Below are 14286 nucleotides of genomic sequence, written 5' to 3' on the forward strand. Positions count from 1 at the left end.
CACAAGATGATTAAAAGGATGAGAAAAAAATGCCCTGATTTCTCTTCAAAAACAAGTCATGGATTAATTCTCAGAACATATTTGTGTTGTGATTTAATGGAGACTAAAGAAAAAGAGATCTATTCACTATTTATCACGAATGTTTCTAGTTCCCAATCAAAAATTAGTAATCGTCTCTAAAGTGGGCCTGCTGGCCTGATCACAACAGCTCAGACAGGCAGAAGTGAGGGGGTGATTCATAATAATCAGGGCATTCCTATAGGACTCAGAACACCCCACTGCCATTTTTATTTCAAAGTCGGTTAATTAATGCATTGGTAAACCAGGTAAAGAATGTTCAGACTTATCACCAAAACCATAGAGGCAACATGCAAGGACCTCAAACTTTTTTTTTTTAATCAAATGTAGCATTTCAACGAGTTAGTCTTTGAAAACACCTTTTGGTTAGCAGAGGAGTCTGAAGGCTCAAAGCAAAGCAAAATTCTATTCAATCAGTTACCATGTAATCCCCACATGATCTTACTTACTTAGAACTGAGTAGTCACTGAAAATCAAAAACAGGAGAAATCTGGGGTTTTTCTTCCTTGAATAACATAAAAGTCTGATCTTAAGTATCTATCTCATTCCACACACGCTACTCAGTCACCCATGGCTGCTAACGCTGACTTCTACTCACTATGTTCTACCCACACACTCAGGGTTGAGCTGGTTCCCATGAGAAGGAGCCAGTCTTTCAAACCAGCACATTAGAATCCGATGGCATCCAAACGCGTTTCAGTGATGTTCTCTTTCCAGGAGAACAGCAAAAATCTAAATCTCATTTCTTGTGAGTGTAAGAAATAAAAGCATTCAATGTAAAATGGAAAACAAAAAGTATGACATGTTGCCAAAACTCTCTCTGAGCTAAGCTTCCAGAGAATATTTTTACCCCAATGGAATATTCATGACATTTTGCCCTGAGAAACAACTACATTCCATGAATTCCTATACTGAAAAGTTGAGTTTGGGAAATGTAAGTTGGTTTTTATTTACTTATTTTTTTTACATAACTTTCAAATGATAGGACACTAGTCAGCAATAGAAAAGCCATGAGTGTTACTCTCTCCAGTCACGCACCCTGAGCATCGGACCTTGTGAAGCTTAATGCATCTGGCTGACCTAAGCACATACTGATCTGCCTTGGATGAAGACCTCACCCACACATTGTATTCTTATTTCTATCATGCCGAAATAGAATTATTCATCAGGAACTAGACATCAGAAAGTCAAACAAGGCTGTGTTTTGAGATGAGCCAGATGGCCAGCCAGAGAGCACCAAATGTCACCAACACAGAGCTATTTTGGTTAGTACTTCCCTGGGTTACAGTAAAGGATGCGCTACTAGATACTTGCATGGAGAAAGGTTCTAGTGGAATTTAGTGAAAAAGTAAGGGGTAGGTTAGCTCATTTGGAGCTAAGAGAAGTGAGGTTTTCCCCCAAATGGAAAAATTTGCTCTGAGTACTTTTCTCTTTTTTTAAAAAAGATTGTATTTATTTATTGAGAGCGAGGGAGAGACAATCTCAAGCAGACTCCCTGCTGAGCACAGAGCCCGGTGTGGGGCTCGATCCCACAACCCTGAGATCATGACTTGAGCTGAAACCAAGAGTTTGATGCTCAACCAACTAAGCCACCCAGGTGCCCCTAAGTATTTTTCAGTATTTGCCCAGCAAGGTCTGCTGGCTCTCAGATGACAACACATGTTCTTAAAGTTACATTTAACTGGAGGGCTTTTGTACTCCCCATCACCATATAACAAGTGCAATTGATTTTTTTCATTGAACTGGCTAGTTGTTAGACACGATTATCTTAAATTGACTGGGAATTCAACCTATGCCTATATAACACTAAAATATAGGGGGGAGACCTTCCAAGACACCCAGCGGGTCCCTGACACTGCAGATAGTATGGAATCCTATACAGACATACACACCTATAATGAAGTCACAATACCTTACGGTACCGCACTCAGCCTTCTTGTGAAGCTGTGAGGTGAGGGGATGACATAGGCGCTGGAACAGGGAGTGAGGCTACATTGACCTCTGGATGATGTAGGATGAGTTATCTGCTTCTGGACTGCAGTTAACCATTTGTAACCAAAACCATCAAACAAAACCCTGGACCAGGGAGACCACTGTAGCAAATCAGCCCTGAGGAATAAAGTATCATCAAGCATGTTGGAGTCACATAAATCTAGCTGACTGATAGAATTTCTCACTTTTCAGCCCACCGTTAGCGATAAACAGCCTCAGCTCAGCAGCAATTCGGTCAAACCCCAAAATGGGGAACACCTGCCCTCACCCTCAGTCACTGAATTTCAGCCTCTCCATTTTTGCCTCTGAGGAATAATTTATTACATTCACCTCCTTCCTACTAAGAAGTGAGCTTGCCAGCCTGAGGAACAGCAATAAGAGAAAGTCTGCTATGGGGATGCCCCAAATCATCTAATCAGAGGTGCTCTGCTTGTGGAGAACATTCCTACCATCCTCACAGTCCCTCAGCATTTGTTGGATAATCTGAATTTCTGGACCACACCATCAGGGAGTCAGTCTGTCCCTCCCCAAAGCACTCCTCTTCCCCAGTTGCGCTCCATTGTGGTGCGTTACTGATGTCTTTTCATGACATCATAAAGTACTCAAGGATTATGAAACTGAAGGCTCTGAATGCATTACATTTCCATGAGCGTTGCAAACAGTAGACTCTGGCACAGTGTGGTGGCCGGTGAGGACACTCCCTGGATGCCGGTTAAGTTGGCAGAGGCAGGGAATGTGGGAACCCCGGGCCCTGTCAGGGCTCTGAAATGGCAGGTTGTCAGAGCTAGTACCCGCTTACTTTTAAGACGTTGCCAACGTCGCTCCAAGGATGGGATGCTGCAGGTGTGGAGACTCGAGAGGCCCATGCCTCCTCCCCACATCTGGAGATCCTCATTCCAGATCCAGACTGGACCCGGGCAGCTTTACTCCATGAAAACAGCATAGACAAGTTCCAGGCACAGCTAAGGTGGAGCACGGTGTGGCCGGATTCTGGCTGTTAGATGATCACCCAAAACCTCAAAAACATTAGCTAAGTGATGGAAGCCAGTCACAAAAGATCATGTGTGGTATGATTCCATCTCTGCGAAGTGTCTCCAGTGGACTCGTCTACAGAGACAGACAGCAGGCGAGTGATGGCTGGGCCCGAGGGGGTGCAGGGAATGAGGAGGAGGGTGGTGGCAGGGTAGCTAAATGGTATAAGGTTTCTTTCTGAAGTGATGAAAATATCCTAAAATTGACAGTGATGATGCTTGTGCACATCTGTAAATATAGGAAAGACCATTGATTGGTATGCGTTAAATGGGTGAAGTTTAGGTTATGTTAATTTTTTTTTAAGATTTATTTATTTGAGAGAGAGAGTGTGTGGGGGAGGGGCAGAGGGAGAGGGAGAAGCAGACTCCTCACTGAGCAGGGTCGGGGCTCGACCCCCTGACCCTGAGATCATGACCTGAGCCAAAATCAAGAGTCCGTTGCTTAACCACCTGAGCCACCCAGGTGCCCCTATGGTATGCTAATTTTATTTCAATAAAGTTGTTATAAAAATTTTTTATGATATGCAGTGAAATTGAGAGAAAAGTACATCATTCTGTGTCACTCATTTTGGGCCTGAAACTTACAATGAGTTTCAGCACCAAAAATGCTGTCAGATCTCTAAATGCAGATTTCATTTTTCATTGAACACTCACCTTTGGTGGCCTAGTGGTTGAAATCCTAGAAGCTCTAATCCATCACTGAAAGGAAGTGACAGGGCCAAGCCATTGATATGTAACAGAAAGCTCCCTGTGGATGGCAGCTGATATCTTCTTGGGGACAATACGCTGTCCACTTCTTATGTATGGATGATTATTTAACTGAAAGAGCACTTTATTTCTGTCAGGACAAAGTTGCTCTCCTGGCCACTCATCCAGTGTTAACAAGAGCGCCGTCATCTGCTCCTGAAGCCAACACAACAACCTTGACTTTGACAGAGAAGGAGCCACTCAGGCAGAATGAAGTTTTTACTTTCTGCAGCCATAGTCCATCCAACAAAGCTGGGAGCAATCAAGAGACCAGTAAAAACAGGTGTGATCCTATTCTTACTGAAACTTTCACTTAAAACATATTTTTGAGTTAATAAATAAGATACATCAATCAGGGGACATATGAAAGTTTACCTATGTATTTTGGCAACTATGACTCACTAGAATTAAATAATACAGTTTTAAGATCATGTTTTGAAGTGCTCCTAATGAATCCTGATTTAAATACTCTTAAATTGATGGTATAAACTAGTAACTGTTAAATACATGAATGCCAATGAATTCTTACATATATTTATTGAGATTTAGGGTTGAATCCATACTTAATAAATCTTTAGATGTCAAATCAGAACATGTTTTAACCATTTTGTCAACACAAAGCATCCCTTTACTAAGCTTAGTTTCCATACATTTATTTCTCTTGGAAAATGTCAAATGTCTCATTTTCTAGATAAGAAAATGAAGGTCAGAGACTTGAAGTTACTTGTTCAATGTCACACAGCCAGGAAGTGGCAACGCTGGGACCAGATACACAGTTGTAGAAACCTCACCTGGAAATACAGATCCAATTCTGACCCTAAAGCACATTCACAGCCTGACCTGGCTCACAAGTACATTGTGTTACCAGCTGGGGCCGACAGCAAAGACCACAGACTGGCTTCAACCCCAGAAATCTAGTTCTCATAGTTCTGGAGGCTGGAAAATCCAAGATCACGGCATTAGGAGACTAGGTTGCTGGTGAGAAACCTCTCTTCCTGGTTTGCAGATGGCTACCTTCTTGCTGTGTCCTCACAGGGCTTTCCCTCAGCGTGCGTACACACACACACACACACAACACACACACACGCACTCACACACACATACACACGCTCTCCCACACATGCATGCACGCGCTCACACACACACGCTAACACACGTATGTGCTCACACACACACACACACACATAGAGTATACTGTATCCTATATCCTAACTTTGTAAAAATAACTGTGGCTAGCTACCTTTACCCTGCAGAGAAACATGCTTCACGCATGGGACTTTTCCCACACTGTGGAATTTGTGCGGGATTATTGCACAAAAAAATCAATGCTGGCTGAAATGAATGTTAGAGAACATTCAGACTCCTCTGTGGTCAGTTTGCTTTACGCAAAGCCCATTTACACTGCAAGTAGAAATGGAAAGGTAGTGTTTTACACATGTAAAATGTCTCAAGTGTTCTTCAAGTTTGATTTTGCCAAATTGAAACTGATGATAATACACATAGTAGTTGGTTTACTTTTTCTTTTTTTACAGAAAACAAAAATTTATCCAGAGAATCAAGAACATTGTCAAGCATATGTAGGGGAGATTTTTTTTTTTTTAAGAAAATAGTATTTGAGCATTTAAAATCTTTTTGTAAAAATTGATCTTCATTCAGAAACAAAGATTATTGTCCCATGACGTGTTCTATTTCTCTAGTAGAGGAGGACAATTCAGACACACGATGAAAACAGCTTCTACAGCCCAGTGGATAGTCCCATCCACCCCTGTCTCACGGAACATGGGCTCTTCCAAAAGGATGTATAACCTGGACACACAGTACAGTGAGCTGACCCACATGGACATGATCTGGGACAATTTGCACACAGTCCTAACTGTTCCAAAATCTATCTACTTCCACTCCTTAAAATGTCTATTTACTCACAAGCAGTGTGACAGTAATATTCTTAGACCTGTTACAGGTTACTGACTGTTCTTATTTATTCATTAAAATAAGCCTTATTGGAAGCCTTGACTATAAGTAAACATGTTGAAGAAATTTATAAAACCCACCTTTTGTCCAAATATTATCTTACTCAAAATTTCATTCTAATTTGCATTGCTTCAACTAATATTAATTAGTGACATGACAATGGTCTTGGATTTTGTATCATGTTAACTGCTGATGCTCTAGAAAATGCTTTAGATTAATGAGATGTATGATAATTGGGTTTCTTTGTTCACATTTATTTTGACTAATAATAGTTATTCATCACCCTCAGTTAATATTTTAAAATAATTATTACTCTAAAAGATAATGCACAAAAAACACATATATGTTTATGTATCCTATCAAAAGATAGAATTCTGCCATTTTCCATATACCTCCCATTAAAAATACTGATATTCTTGGCAAGGTGTGTTTCAACCATGGACTGATTTAATCAGCATGTGGCAATAAAACATTTTACATATGGGTGCGGGGAAGGAAACATATTAACTGGAAAAGAATATGCATTGTCTCCTGCAAGGATATTGATTTGATCATATGGATGGGACTTTACTATGCACGTTACTAACAGGAATCTATGGTTTGGCCCCTTAGGGTCAATTTTCCACTATAATTTCAAACATTTGAAAGTCATATTCTTTCACCAAGTTGCAAAATTATTCTTTTCTTGCATCAAAAATTGATTCTTCTGAGTGCTTTCCATTTTAGCACAAATAATTTATTGGTAGATGCCTTCATGAGACAGCAGGAAATATGCTTACCTCGTCAATATCGTTTTAGTGAAAAATGGACTGGGATCCATCAGGAATATTTAGTCACATCAGGAGGGAGAGAAATTTGACTAACTTGTTATTTTCTTATGAAAGTGTTGAGGAGTATTTTCTAAATGAGTTCTGATTTTTGTTAAATCTCTCTCCCTAGAGAGCATGACAGTATTTAACCGAAGAGACAAGGAAAATGTATCTTTCTCTGCATGATTTGCATAGAAAAGCAAAGTAAAGGGGTAACTCTAGAAACTCTGTTGTAACCAATGCTGTAGTGTTGTGTGCAGAGACACCTCTGCTTTTTTAATTTTTGAAGGAAATAAAAGCAGCATCCTCACTATTACTAATGGTCTTCCATGTGAAGCCTATTGTAGGAATCTTTTGTTTTTTTTAAAGATTTTATTAATTTATTTGAGAAAGAGAGAGAGCACAAACAGGGGCAGAGGGAGAATGAGAAGCAGACTCCCCACTGAGCAGGGAGCCCGATGCCGGACTTGATCCCAGGGCCCTGTGATCATGATCTGAGCCGAAGGCAGATGCTTAACCAACTGAGCCACCTGGTGCCCCTGTAGGAGTCTTTTAAAGCAATAATTAAAAAATTGGGAATCCTGTGTTCTCTTTAATTACAAGGTATTTTAAAAATTATTTATTTAAGATGGACCTTGAAGCTCACCTTTCTGTCTACCCATTCCATCCTTATACAGATGAAAATCCAGGGAGGGTGTGTCAGTCAGTGTTCAGCAGAGAAATAGAGCCAGTAGAAGAGATCTATGTATCTATCTATCTATTTATCTATCTATCTACATCAAGGGATGTTATGGATTAAATTGTGTCCCAAGAGATGATGAAGTCTTAATCCCCAGCACCTGTGAATGAGACTTTATTTGGAAGGCCTTTGCATATGTTATTAATTTAAGGATTTAGAGATGAGATTATCCTGGATTTCCCAGGTACACCCCAAACCCAATGACAAATGTCCATGGAAGAGACACACAGGGAGAAGAGAGGCCATGTGATGATGGAAGGGGAGAAACGGAGTTGTGCAGGTCCAAGCAAACACTGACGGCCTAATCGCTCTGACCAGTCGCCCTTGACGTCCTCTGGAACTGCCCGCTGGCTCACCCCAGTGCTTAAAATCTCTCTTACTTTTGGTCTCAGTGGAGCTGAGTTCAATCTCTCTCCCCTACAGCAGCAGTCCTGAAAAAAAGTCTTCCTTGCCTGTTCGACTCAGTTCGGCACCATTTTTATTTGACAGTTCACGTCAATCAGAGCTTCTCAAGCACCTGCATGAAGGGTGCTGTGCATGAATTCGGGCCAAGATGAGATCTGGATGCCCTCACACTCAGGGCAGCTGGATGGAGCTACTGGGCCCAGGGCCCCAGGCTGCTAACCTCCAGCTGCAAGGAGCCTCTCCCATTTACATCTACCTCAGTTTCCCTGTGGGCTCTTACAAGAAGAGATGGGTATCACTGACACAGATGATAGCAAGCACTGAATTCCTTATTTAATACATATTTCTAGAATGTTTCCTATGCACAAATATTGCACTCAGATCTAAAGGGTATTTGAAGAAGTGGGAAAGGACAGGCAGAACTAAAATGCCCCTAAGGAACTTGAAATATAACATCAAGCAATGAAAATAACAAAAGGAACAGTTCAAAGAACATAAGGACAAGTTACACAACAGTACAAACAAAGATCAAAAAGAACGGTATAAATTGAATTGATGATGTCGGGAAAAGAAAATGGAGTATATTATGGAAAGAGGGAGGGCAAGATCTAGTAAAGGAGAATAGTGGGGTGAGTTGTGAACAGTGTTGTTCTGGGAAACCTTCAGAGAGAAAGCCAGTTCTCCAAATCTGGTCTTTGCTGTGGGGTGGAATATAAAACAAAGCAACAAACTTGCATCGGCACCCGAGGGGAAAGCAGGGCCGGCTACTCAGTGGTTCCGTGTGGACCTGGAATTGGAGCCGTGGAGACGTCAAAGCACCTGCTTCATCTCAGGGACGGGCAGGTCCCACCTGCAGAAGCGTTCACCTGGCGTGTGATGCTTCTCGTCCAGCCCAGAAAGCTTTCCCTGCAATTCCTTCCTGCTCCACTCTGCTCTGCTCTGAAGGTACAGCGGAGTGCTTCCAAACATTCCTGCATCTCAGCTGGGGGAACTTGGGGTGAAGCTCCATGTCTAGACTTCTGACCATTGTTACCCATCTTCTAGCCTGAAATCTGAAGCCCCCGATGATATTTTCTAGGTGGTGAAAGAAATCTACCACTTCCCCTCCTCTCTGGCTCACCCATGGCAATTCCAGCTCTTCAGTAGTAGAACCTCTTGCTCTGTGATCAAGCTGAGTTAGAAGCCCCAAAAGGCCACAGAAGACCTGGACCCCAGAGCAATTCTGGCAGCCCCCGCCTCCCTCTCGTTCAGTCAGCAACCCCATGCACGAGCCCCTGCTGTGGGCCAGGCACGGTGCCCAGCCTGGAGGACAGTTAGGAAAACACCGGCTTTCTCAGCACTGAAAATTGATCGGGGAGACCCAAAATACACGTGGAAATGTTGCAAGGAGGCTGGGCTGCTGTGGAAGGAGGCAGCAGCCAAACCAGGTCTGAAGGATCAGAGAGGCTTCTTGGAAGTGACAGGTCCACAGTCAGGATGAGCAGGACCCGGCAGGTGACTGTCCTCTCACCCCTTCCCTTGCCCCAGGTGTACAGACTCTGCATTTCCCAGGCTCCAAGGGTCCCCGACTTGGAGCCTCACCCTAGCTTTTCTTTCCCAACAGACCCTGTGTTTCCCCTGTCACTCCAAGCCCACCCCCAAAAGGCAAGAAGCAAGCCCATCTCATGTCGTCTTGAGTCCTTTGTAAATCATGCTCACAGTCACTTCGTGTCAGACAACATTCTGACCCCACCACTAACCAGCTTTGTGAGCAATGGAAGCCACATTTTCCTTTGTGTGTCCCATATCCCTCAACTGTAAATGGGATAATGCATGACTGACTGCTTCACAGAGCGAAAAGTGAATAAATAGTATTTCTATAGTTACTACATTTTAAAGGAGGAATATTATAAATTTCTGTTAGGCAATTGGCCTTCAAAAAACCCATCCCCTCCCATGTCTGTACTCAGTAACGAGATTCTCCACCATCTCCTTATCATCCCAGCTAACATGCGCTTGCTGATATGGTGACTGCACAGAGAGACACTGTAGAAATACTGTCTCAGATCATTTAATCTTCCTGACAATTCTATGATATTAGTGTTACTATATCCTAAGTTTACAAATAAAGACTGAGGCAGGAAGAGATTGAATACCTTGCCAAAGGTCAAGAGCATTTGTGCCTGTTAGCACATCCCACCTGACCTCCCCTGGCCCCCAGCTATCTGCTCTAGACCCTCCCCTCGCTGTGCCCGGGACCTCTTTTCTATGGTCCACACTGAAAGGCAGAGGCAGCCTGACATCCTTTTCTTAATAGCAGCACAGCAGAGTTCTCTTTACGTGCTGCAATCACCGGAAATTTCCAGCCACGTCTTGACCAGGCAGACACCTGGGGTTACAGAGAGTGACAGAGCTGTGCTCTCAAGTCACCACCGGAACATGATTTCATCGAGTGGTACAGAAGCAGCAGGTGAAATGAAAGCCTCCTGCCGAACGTGCTAGGCGTCCTTTTAAAGAACAGCATCCACCTCTGTTTGCAGACAACAGTGTGTGTATCCATCAGGCCTCCTGACTTATTGCCTCTATTCCAGTCTCTGGATTAATTTCAGAAAAGCAAATAAAGAAAATATGATACTATCAGAGAACCCTGTGTCTTTTTGTTACCCTGGGATGTTCTGGCCACTGATTATCACCATCGACGCACACGATAACCGCGAGATACTTGCTCATTGTCTCAGCTGATTCACGGGAGACTTTCTTTGAAAGACACAAGAAATTGAGAGTCCTGGACGGTATACACTCTGGCACTCTCTCTTGTGCAGGGCATTTTCAAAGGAAAGCTGAATCTCTTACCATTGTGGACACACCTAAGAAAGTTCTATACATAGCCAAGTAAAATTAGAATAATGAAGACTGTGAAATCATGAGCCAAAAACAAAACAAAGACAAATTATTCAAACAATGTAGTCACCTCAGTGCTATCTACCTACTGAGAAAAAGTCAAATCACTGATGAGCTGAATGACGCGGGTGCCCCTCTCGCCCTCTCTCCCACTGCATGTGGAGCACGCGTTAGCTCAGCAGTCGGAGCTGGATGAGCTGGCCCGTGGCACAGTCGCCAGCCCATAACGCTGCCAGCAGAGATTCCCTACCTTATTGACGTCTGGGCTTTGACTACTCCCATTTTCCCAGAAAGGTTGTTTCTTCTAAACAGAAAGCTTTTATCGCCACAGGATTAGCCAGATGTTTTCCTTCCATAATCTCAATCAATGTGTCAAGTTGCACCAGGGTGAGGAACCCCTCAGGGAGAACTTTCCATGGTCCATCCAGCTATGCCTAAGTCCCTATCTTCATCAGACAGTAAGAGCCCTGGGAGCACTGGGTATCCTCAGGCAGAAATAATATTGTTTTTTAACAGGAAGTGAGGGTGTGTGCAGCAGTGAGTTGAATTTAGCAGAGGGCTCAATGAATGGGTGCATTCTGCAGACTCTGCTTGGAAGTCTTCTCTAAGAAACCTTGATTTATGCTAGGCCATTTGAGTTGACCCTTAATGGATATCCCTCACTGATTTGACATGCCTCAAGCAATTCATTAATTTCTCAGCTATAAATTGGAATAGTAATATATTTCATGCAAGTTCACAGAAGAATTAAATAAGGAAACCCATGTCCAGTACTTAGTGCCATTGGGACAAAGCATGCACTCCACCCACCCCAGCGCTGTTTTGCAGACCTGACTACACAGTGTTTTGCAGAAGACCTATGTATGGCTGGTACTCCCAACAGTTAGAAGCTGTTCTCTCACTTCCACAACTACCACCCACATCCTTCAGCCTCTCTCACTCCATAACAGACCTAATTCCAAATGCATTTCGGCTGTTTCCAGAAATTACAACATGTTTCATAGAACAAAATTTATCAGTTAGAAGTATGATACCAAAATGGCACTGACTCTAAAGACAATTTCAAACCAGCAACTCTCAAAAGGTACTGAGCAATGGAAGCCTGATTCATTGAAAGATTTTGAAGACAACAGGCATTTTGTTGTATAAGTTTTGTCTTGTTTGAGTTAAATTACTGAGATGTCAGATTATAGTCAATTCTGGTATTTTATCTCAGTTTAATTTTATAAACACTTGTTAAACAGCTGCTCTCATCAGAATACTGTGCTGGATGCTGTAGGAAGTACAAAATTTAATAAGACTGACACACTCACAAAGTCATGGGGTTGTTGTAGAAATTAAAATAAAATAATACGTGTTATAGCTTTTGTGACTGTCTAATAAATAAGGAAAGTATTACTTGAGAATTTTTCATTTACAAATGGCAAATCCCACTAGCTTAGAAGTGCGGAAAATGGTTGAACAGGAAAATATACAAGTCTTCAAGGACTTGAAGTGAAGGAGTATTTAGTTTCCGGCCTGAGTGTATCCAGAGCCAGAGGCTTTTGTGATAGTATAACCTGTCTCTCTCTATGCTATCCCTGTTTTCGCTGGGTTTCTTCTCTGTCAACTTCATTATCATTGTGACTCCCCTTTGCTCTGCGAGTGGGTGTTAGGTCCAGATTCACATTCTCAAAGCTGAGCAGTTATAAAGGAAAGAGAGCCTTTCTCTCCCAAAAGGTTCTGCAAAAAACCTGGGAATCTGAATCATTCTTGTTTAGATTGTGTAACCATCTGTGAAACTCATTCTAGCGAAGGGATGGAATGTTCTGACTGATCAGGCCAGAGTCATGTGCTTGTCCTAGAACTTAGAGACTAGAGTCAGCCTTATGTAAAACAATTAAATTAAAAATAGTATAATTAGGGTACCATTTGCTGAAGAATAGGAAATGTAAGCTGACCAATTTAAAAAAAACAACTGCAGGATGCATTAGTTAGGATTATGGTAGAAAGTAGCAATGGAGGGAAGAATCTGCAGGCTGGGTGGGAGGCTCACAGCCAGGGAGGAATGCAGCAAGGACCTCTGCCTAGGGGGGTGCGGGGGGCAGAAAGTTGCAATAGAATAACTCAAAATAAGAGCACTTCAAACAATGTAAGAGTTTTCTTTCTCCCAGTCAAATTTTAGAGGCAGTCAGTCCCTGACAGGTAAGACAGCTCACAGGCCTGGTTGCTCCAAGGTGGACTGTATAACAGGGTGTGGGTGGTGCTGGGGCTGTAGCCCTTACATCACTCTTGCAGGGGGCAGGAAGCAGCACTTGTAGAAGAAGCCCCTTCCCTCTAAGGACAGGTCCTGGAAGTTACACACACAACTTCCAGGTGGCCCCACTGGCCGTCATGGGGTCCACATCCCCATGGCCACATCTAGCTGCCAAAGACACTGAGACATGTGGTCTTCGCTCTGCCCAGCTAAGACTGGGGGGGGTTATTGTGTTGTGAAAGAAGGAAGAACAGGGATTTGGGGATAATAAGGAGTCTTCACCAAATATGGAAATAAATAAATATGAGGCATGCTAGTACTATGCAAGCACAACAAGAAAATTATGAGTTTGGTGTTTTTCTTTCTGGAAAGCTATGAAACTCTAAAAATCAAACCAGCTTCTTGATAACATGCCAAATTAGGGAAATGCTGATCCTTCTAAACACAAAGATAATGCTAAATAATATTAGAAATGAAATTGTGGCAGCTAAATGCATCAGGCATGTAGTAGTATCTCTGAGGATCCACCAGAGGCAATATTCTGAGAATGTAATGACATAAATTCTTAGCCTTGGGATTTTGGCATTTTGGGTCTTCCATGTAACAAGCAGGAACAAGCAGTTTACATGACAATTTAAGAATGAAATTCAGGAAATGATGCCTCCATTCCATTACTGAGAAAGGAAAGTCACAGGCCGAGAGGATTTGGTCCAGAGCACAGTGAAACACAGAGTTCGAACCAAGGCGATGACAGTTAACAGTTACATGGTCTCAACAGCAGCACTAACTCTTTCTGCAAAGGTTCACATAGTCAAGGTTTTAGTCTTAAAGGGCCAGCCTCGATCTCCAGCAAACACAGATACAACACAGAAAGAACAGGGCCGGGGGCGGAGCAAGATGGTGGAGGAGTAGGAAACCTGGATTTCATCTGGTCTCAGGAATTCAGCTGGATAGGGATCAAACCATTCTGAACACCTACAAACTCAACAGGAGATTGAAGAAAAGAAGAGCAACAACTCTCTGAACAGAAAAGCGACCACTTTCTGGAAGGTAGGACGTGTGGAGAAGTGAATCCGAGGCGATATTCGGGAGGATAGATGGCGAGGGACGGGTCTTCGTCGGCCGATTCTGGCAAGTAATAGAGCTGCAGAGCACAAAATCAGAAATTTTAGAAGTCTGCTCCGCTGAGGGACGTCACTCCGGTGGCTAAGCTGGGGGTGGAACCCTCGCGGGACAGTGTGGTCTCAGGACCCTTGGGGTCACAGAAAGACCGGGGGTGCCTGAGTGAGGCAGAGCTCCCAGGTATCGGAGCGGGGAAGGCAGCTGCAGAGATGGAGCTGAGGCGCGGGCTCTCAGCTCGGGATTGCCATAAACCGTGATCCGCGGCACAGTCGGGCC

Source organism: Leptonychotes weddellii, chromosome 6 (assembly GCF_054177405.1).
Source record: "Leptonychotes weddellii isolate Sample4059 chromosome 6, ASM5417740v2, whole genome shotgun sequence".
Classification (NCBI taxonomy): Eukaryota; Metazoa; Chordata; class Mammalia; order Carnivora; family Phocidae; genus Leptonychotes; species Leptonychotes weddellii.